This window comes from Triticum dicoccoides, chromosome 2A, assembly GCF_002162155.2.
Source record: "Triticum dicoccoides isolate Atlit2015 ecotype Zavitan chromosome 2A, WEW_v2.0, whole genome shotgun sequence".
NCBI classification, from domain to species: domain Eukaryota; kingdom Viridiplantae; phylum Streptophyta; class Magnoliopsida; order Poales; family Poaceae; genus Triticum; species Triticum dicoccoides.
Window position 1 is genome coordinate 167883107 of NC_041382.1, and position 6405 is coordinate 167889511.

Genomic DNA, 6405 nt, shown 5'->3' on the forward strand with positions numbered 1-6405 from the left:
CTAGTAAAGTATCATTCTTGGATGTTTTATATTCATTTACTAACAACTTTATATCATTTTTTGGGACTAATCTATTGACATAGTGCCCAGTGCTAGTTGTTGTTTTCTGCTTGTTTTTTTTACTTTGTAGAATACCAATACCAAACGAAGTCCAAATGCCATAAAAGTTTTTGAAAAAAAATCTCGATAGAAGACACCCAGGGAGCCAAAGAAGTGCACCATAGGAGGCCCGTGGTGCCCACTAGACACCAGGGCATGCCAGAAGGCCTAAGCGCGCGCTGGTGGGTAGTGGGGCCCACGGGAGGCTTCTCCACCGACTATCAGCTCTATAAATACTCTAAAATCTCAAAAACACCTAGGGGAGTCGATGAATCACAATTCCAGTCGCCGCAAGTTCCAGAACCACGAGATCTAATTTAGAGGCCTTCTTCGGCACTTTGCCAGAGGGGCCAACGATCACAGAGGGGTTCTTCATCATCACCCTTGCCCCTTCGATGATGCGTGAGTAGTTTACCACAGACCTACGGGTCCGTAGATAGTAGCTAGATGGCTTCTCTCTTTTTGATCTTCAATACAATGTTATCATCGATGTTCTTGGAGATCTAATTGATGTAATGACTTTTTGCGGTGTGTTTGTTGGGATTCAATGAATTGTGAGTTTATGATCAGATCTATCCATAAATATTATTTGAGTCTTTGTTGAACTCTTTTATGCATGATTGTTATAGCCTCGTATTTCTTCTCTGAAACTTTGGTTTGGTTTGGCCAACTAGATTGTTTTTTCTTACCATGAGAAGAGGTGATTTGTGATGAGTTCGATCTTGCGGTGCTCAATCTCAGTGACAGAAGGAGACATGACACACATGTACCGTTGCTATTAAGGATAAAAAGATAGGGTCTATTCCTACATGAATAGATCATGTCTACATCATGTCATCATTCTTATTTCATTACTCCATTTTTCCATGAACTTAATACACTATATGCATGCTGGATAGCGGTCGATGTGTGGAGTAATAGTAGTAGATGCAGGCAGGAGTCGGTCTACTAATCTTGGACGTGATACCTATATATGTGATCATTGCCTTGGATATCATCATAATTATTTGCTCTTCTATCAATTGCCCAATGGTAATTTGTTTACCCACCATATCCTATTTTATCGAGAGAAGCCTCTACTGAAATCTATGGCCTGGGGTCTATTTCCTATCATATTATTTTCAGATCTATTGATCCAAAAATACATCGCTGCACTTTTTCTTTACTTATTTTATTTTGTGTTTTCGCTAGATCTGTTTGTCCACTCATACAATTTGATCTATCTCAATACCGAGAGGGATTGACAACCCCTCTTATGCGTTGGGTTGCAAGTTTTTGTGGTTTGTCTGCAGGTGCTATTTACATACTGTTGCTTGGTTCTCCTACTGGATTGATAATCTTGGTTTCATAACTGAAGAAAATACTTACCGTTGTTGTGCTGCATCATTCTCTCCTGTTCGGGGAATTACCAATGCATATACAAGCAATTGATGGCATACTCATTTTCTCTTATTAGTCTCCTTAAAGTTGCTAGACCGTTGACCCTTGTTCTTGCCTTCAAACTTGTCGTTGCCCTCATATTTGTTCTTATTGAACTTGTGGGACTGCAAACTATTCTTTTGTACTTTGAAAAACCTATTCCTTTGTACCACATGAAGGAAATATGCCCTAGAGGCAATAATAAAGTTGTTATTTATATTTCCTTATATCATGATAAATGTTTATTATTGATGCTAGAATTGTATTAACCGGAAACTTGATACATGTGTGAATACATAGACAAAAGAAAGTGTCCCTAGTATGCCTCTACTTGACTAGTTCGTTAATCAAAGATGGTTAAGTTTCCTGACCATAGACATGTGTTGTCATTTGATGAACGAGATCACATCATTAGAAGAATGATGTGATGGACAGGACCCATCCGTTAGCTTAGAATAATGATCGTTAAGTTTATTGCTATTGCTTTCTTCATGACTTATACATATTCCTTTGACTATGAGATTATGCAACTCTCGAATACCGGAGGAACACCTTGTGTGCTATCAAACATCACAATGTAACTGGGTGATTATAAAGATGCTCTAAGGTGTCTCCGAAGGTGTTTGTTGGGTTGGCATAGATCGAGATTAGGAGTTGTCACTCCGAGTATCGGAGAGGTATCTCCGGGCCCTCTCGGTAATGCACATCATGATAAGCCTTGCAAACAATGTGACTAATGAGTTAGTTACGTGATGATGCATTATAGAACGAGTAAAGAGACTTGCCGGTAATGAGATTGAACTAGGTATGAGGATACCGACGATTGAATCTCGGGCAAGAAACATACCGATGACAAAGGGAATGACGTATGTTGTCATTGCGGTTTGACCGGTGAAGATCTTCGTAGAATATGTAGGAACCAATATGAGCATCCAGGTTCCGCTATTGGTTATTGATTGGAGATGTGTCTCGGTCATGTCTACATAGTTCTCGAACCCGTAGGGTCCGCACGCTTAACGTTCGATGACGATTTGTATTATGAGTTATGTGTTTTGGTGACCGAAGATTGTTCGGAGTCCTGGATGAGATCATGGACATGACGAGGAGTATCGAAATGGTCGAGAGGTAAAGATTGATATATTGGATGATAGTATTCGGACACCGGAATAGTTTCAGAGCGTTTTAGATATTTTTCCAAGTATCAAGGGGTTACCGGAACCCCCCCCCCTCCCGGAAAGTAATGGGCCAACATGGGCCACATGGGAGAGAGAGAGAGGGGAGCCCACAAGGGGTGGCGCCCCCATGGGCAGTCCGAATTGGACAAGGGGAGGGAGCGCGACCCCCCTTTCCTTCTCCCTCTCCCTCTCCTTCCCTTTTCCCCCTCCGAAAGAAAGGAAGCGGGGCCGACTAGGACTAGGAGTACTAGTCGGTCCCCCCCACTTGGTGCACCCGGTAGGGCCGGCATCCTCCCCTTCTCCTTTATATACGGGGGCAGGGGGCACCCCAAAGGACATCAATTGTTCTCTTAGCCGTGTGCGGTGCCCCCCTTCATAGTTTACTCTTCCGGTCATATTGTCGTAGTGCTTAGGCGAAGCCCTGCGCGGATCACATCACTATCACTGTCACCACACCGTCGTGTTGACGAAACTCTCCATCGACACTTTGTTGGATAAAGAGTTCGAGGGACATCATCGAGCTGAACGTGTGCTGAACTCGGAGGTGCCGTACGTTCTATGCTTGATCGATTGGATCACGAAGACGTTTGACTACATCAACCACGTTAAATTAACGCTTCCGCTTTCGGTCTACAAGGGTACATGGACACACTCTCCCCCTCTCGTTGCTATGCATCTTCTAGATAGATCTTGTGTGATCGTAGGAATTTTTTTGAAATTGCATGCTACGTTCCCCAACACCACATTGGCACTAGAATTTTCTTCATTGACTAGAGCACATGTGTATTTTGCCCTCACCTATTCTTGGGCATTAAGAGTCCCAATGAGATTCACAACAAAATACTCATGTCTGTGTTTCGGGAAAGTGGAAAAAATTCTCTACGAGGGAGGAAGCTTGGCAATATTGTCGTCAACAATAAACTTGTCTGTGTGGGGCTTTGCCTCATAGTAAATATTCAAAAAAAAACAATAGACTTGTCTGGTAACACACACAAAAAGCGCTCATGTTCCTTGGCAAGTGACTGGATCTCATTTGCCTGCTCAATAACCGAGCAGTCATCGATCGATTTATGATAAAGCTCCATGAGATACAACTCACAACCTACATCCGAGACCCCAAACTTGGCGTGGTCCCACCTATCTCTGCTATTAAATATAATCATGTAAGGATTAAGTATATTTGTCGCCAAGAACACTGAGAACAGTGCCTTTGAAGAGGTTATCGACAACCTCAGACGCTTCCTCCCGTTGAGAAGTAAGTGTGCCTTCAGGTTTTCCCTTGGAGGCATGAAAACAGTTTTTGGCTGTTGGCGAAAGCATAGTCTTTGTGCACCACGTCTTGTAATTCACACCCTCATGTACATGAGGTTTGAGGAATGCAAAGCCAATTGATGAAAAACTGCCCATAATTTTTTGGGGATTCTTGAAAACTGAAATTTTGTTATTATAATTAATCCCAAAATAAAGTAGACAATGCAACAGGAACCTAATATACAAAATAATCCAACCACTGCTAGTTCTCAACAATCTAGACTTGCAATTTGGTAGATAAGGAAATTATAGCATGCCAACATTAACACCAAAATTAACACCAAAAGCAATCCTTAAGAGAGGGATAAGAACACATACGTGGCAGATGAAGAAGAAACACCCTTGGTAGCAACATTGGCATCAATCATAACGGCCTCAATGGTGGCATCGTTGGAGCCATTTGAAGCCATGAAGACGAAGTAGACAATGTCGAGGAAGTGGACGAATCAACAAGTAGTCAGGTGAACACTCCCCAAAGCCTTATCAGCTCTCTTCCGTAAGTGATCGCAAGATACAAAGTTCGAGTGGTCTTCTCTCCCCTCTCTCTCTCTCTCTCTCTGGATGTAGGAGCGACCCCTTATATACTTAGCGGTCGAAACTGAACCATTATAGAAGATGAAAGGAGAGGGGCAGGCCATGAAACTGCTCGGATTAATCTTTCACTATCACACAAAATGTTTCGACTTCTGCCACACACCGTATGTATGTATCTATGTATCTATGACTGATGACAGCTAGTCTCTTTTGCAAGTTTCCATGTGTATGTGCATACTCTTGACTTGTTAGTTGCAATCTTGTTATGGCCCTAAATTCTTTTAAAGCAATGTGGCCCCTGTTAGTTGCAATCTGTAACATATTAGTAGCAAAAAATGTATTTTTTGGATATAGAACTCCAAAACCAATGCACACCTGAACCACTGAATAACCATTTCCAGAAAGTTAAGTGAATGGGCAAATGTTAGGGCCTCACATAGGTAGTAACTCCATTCATGATGACAGTAACTTGTTAGGTTCTCTCTTCTTTCACTACCTTCTTGCTCTATATTCTACCATTTTCTAACAGTAAGTTTCCACATATTTCCCCCCTGCAGTGTGCTATAAAACTTGAGGCATGTCTACGTCAGAGGGTTCGGAGACTGCTGATTCCATGGATGAGGATACGAGTCAAATACCACATGTTAGAAGGTCCAAGGTATGGGAGCATTATGAAGTAGATTTGGTTCTCGTAGATGGTGATTTCAAGGCTGTGTGCAAATACTATGGAGCGCAACTTCACACCAAGTTTGGGACTAGCAGTTTGAGGACCCATATTGCAGAGGCTTGCCGATCAATCCAAGATGCTTGCAGACAGAGGTTTTTGTTGACCATGAAAAAAAAACATCCGAAGGACTGTTTGTGTTTGATGAGAAAGTTTGTCGTGAACGCATGGTCAAGTATTGCGTCCATGCTGAGATCCCCTTTCTTAAGTTTGAAGATCCCCATCTTCAACCATGGATTGACTCAATGCAGCCAGCGTTTCAAATCAAGGGTCGTCACACAATTCGTGATGATGCAGTGAAGATGTATAAGGGAATGAAGAAAGATATCGAAGTAGAGCTACAAAATTTGGATTCTCGCATTTGCTTAACATCTGACATGTGGACATCATCACAGGACTTGGGCTACATGTGCATCACCGCCCATTATATCAATGCAGAATTCATCTACAAGAAGAAGACCATAAGTTTCGCAGAAGTGAAGTATCCCCATACAGGCTATGCGATAGAGGAAGAAATAGTTCGTTGCTTAACAGAATGGGGCATAAGAGGCAAAATATTCACTTTGACACTAGATAATGCCAGCAATAATACTAATGCATGTGAGGAGTTAATAAAATATCACAAACATGAGCTGCTCCTTGAAGGTCAACATTTGCATGTCAGGTGTTGTGCGCACATTCTTAATATCTTGGTTCGGGATGGAATGAAAATAATCCATGAAGCTATTGACATGATACGCGAGCTGATGAAGTATATTGACTCTTCTCCTTCAAGACTTCAAGATTTCAATACAATTGCAAGTGGGATGGGTCTACGTGCAAAGAAAGGCATCTCTGTTGATACACCAACTAGATGGAACTCAACCTGGAAAATGCTTGTAGAAGCATTGATGTACAAACCTGTTCTCACTAGTTATGCCAACAGAAAGATGATAGCTTCTCCAAGTGAGGAGGAATGGGAGAAGGCAAAAGCTATTTGTGAGTTTCTAAAAGCTTTTGAAGAGCTTACTTTGATCGTTTCAGCTCATAGGAAGCCAACTTCACATAAGTTTCTGCCAGTTGTGCTTTCTATTCGCCATGCATTGAAAGATCCGGGTTGGCAGACCTCTGATGTGTTGAAGGAATTGGCGGCAGTGATGCAAA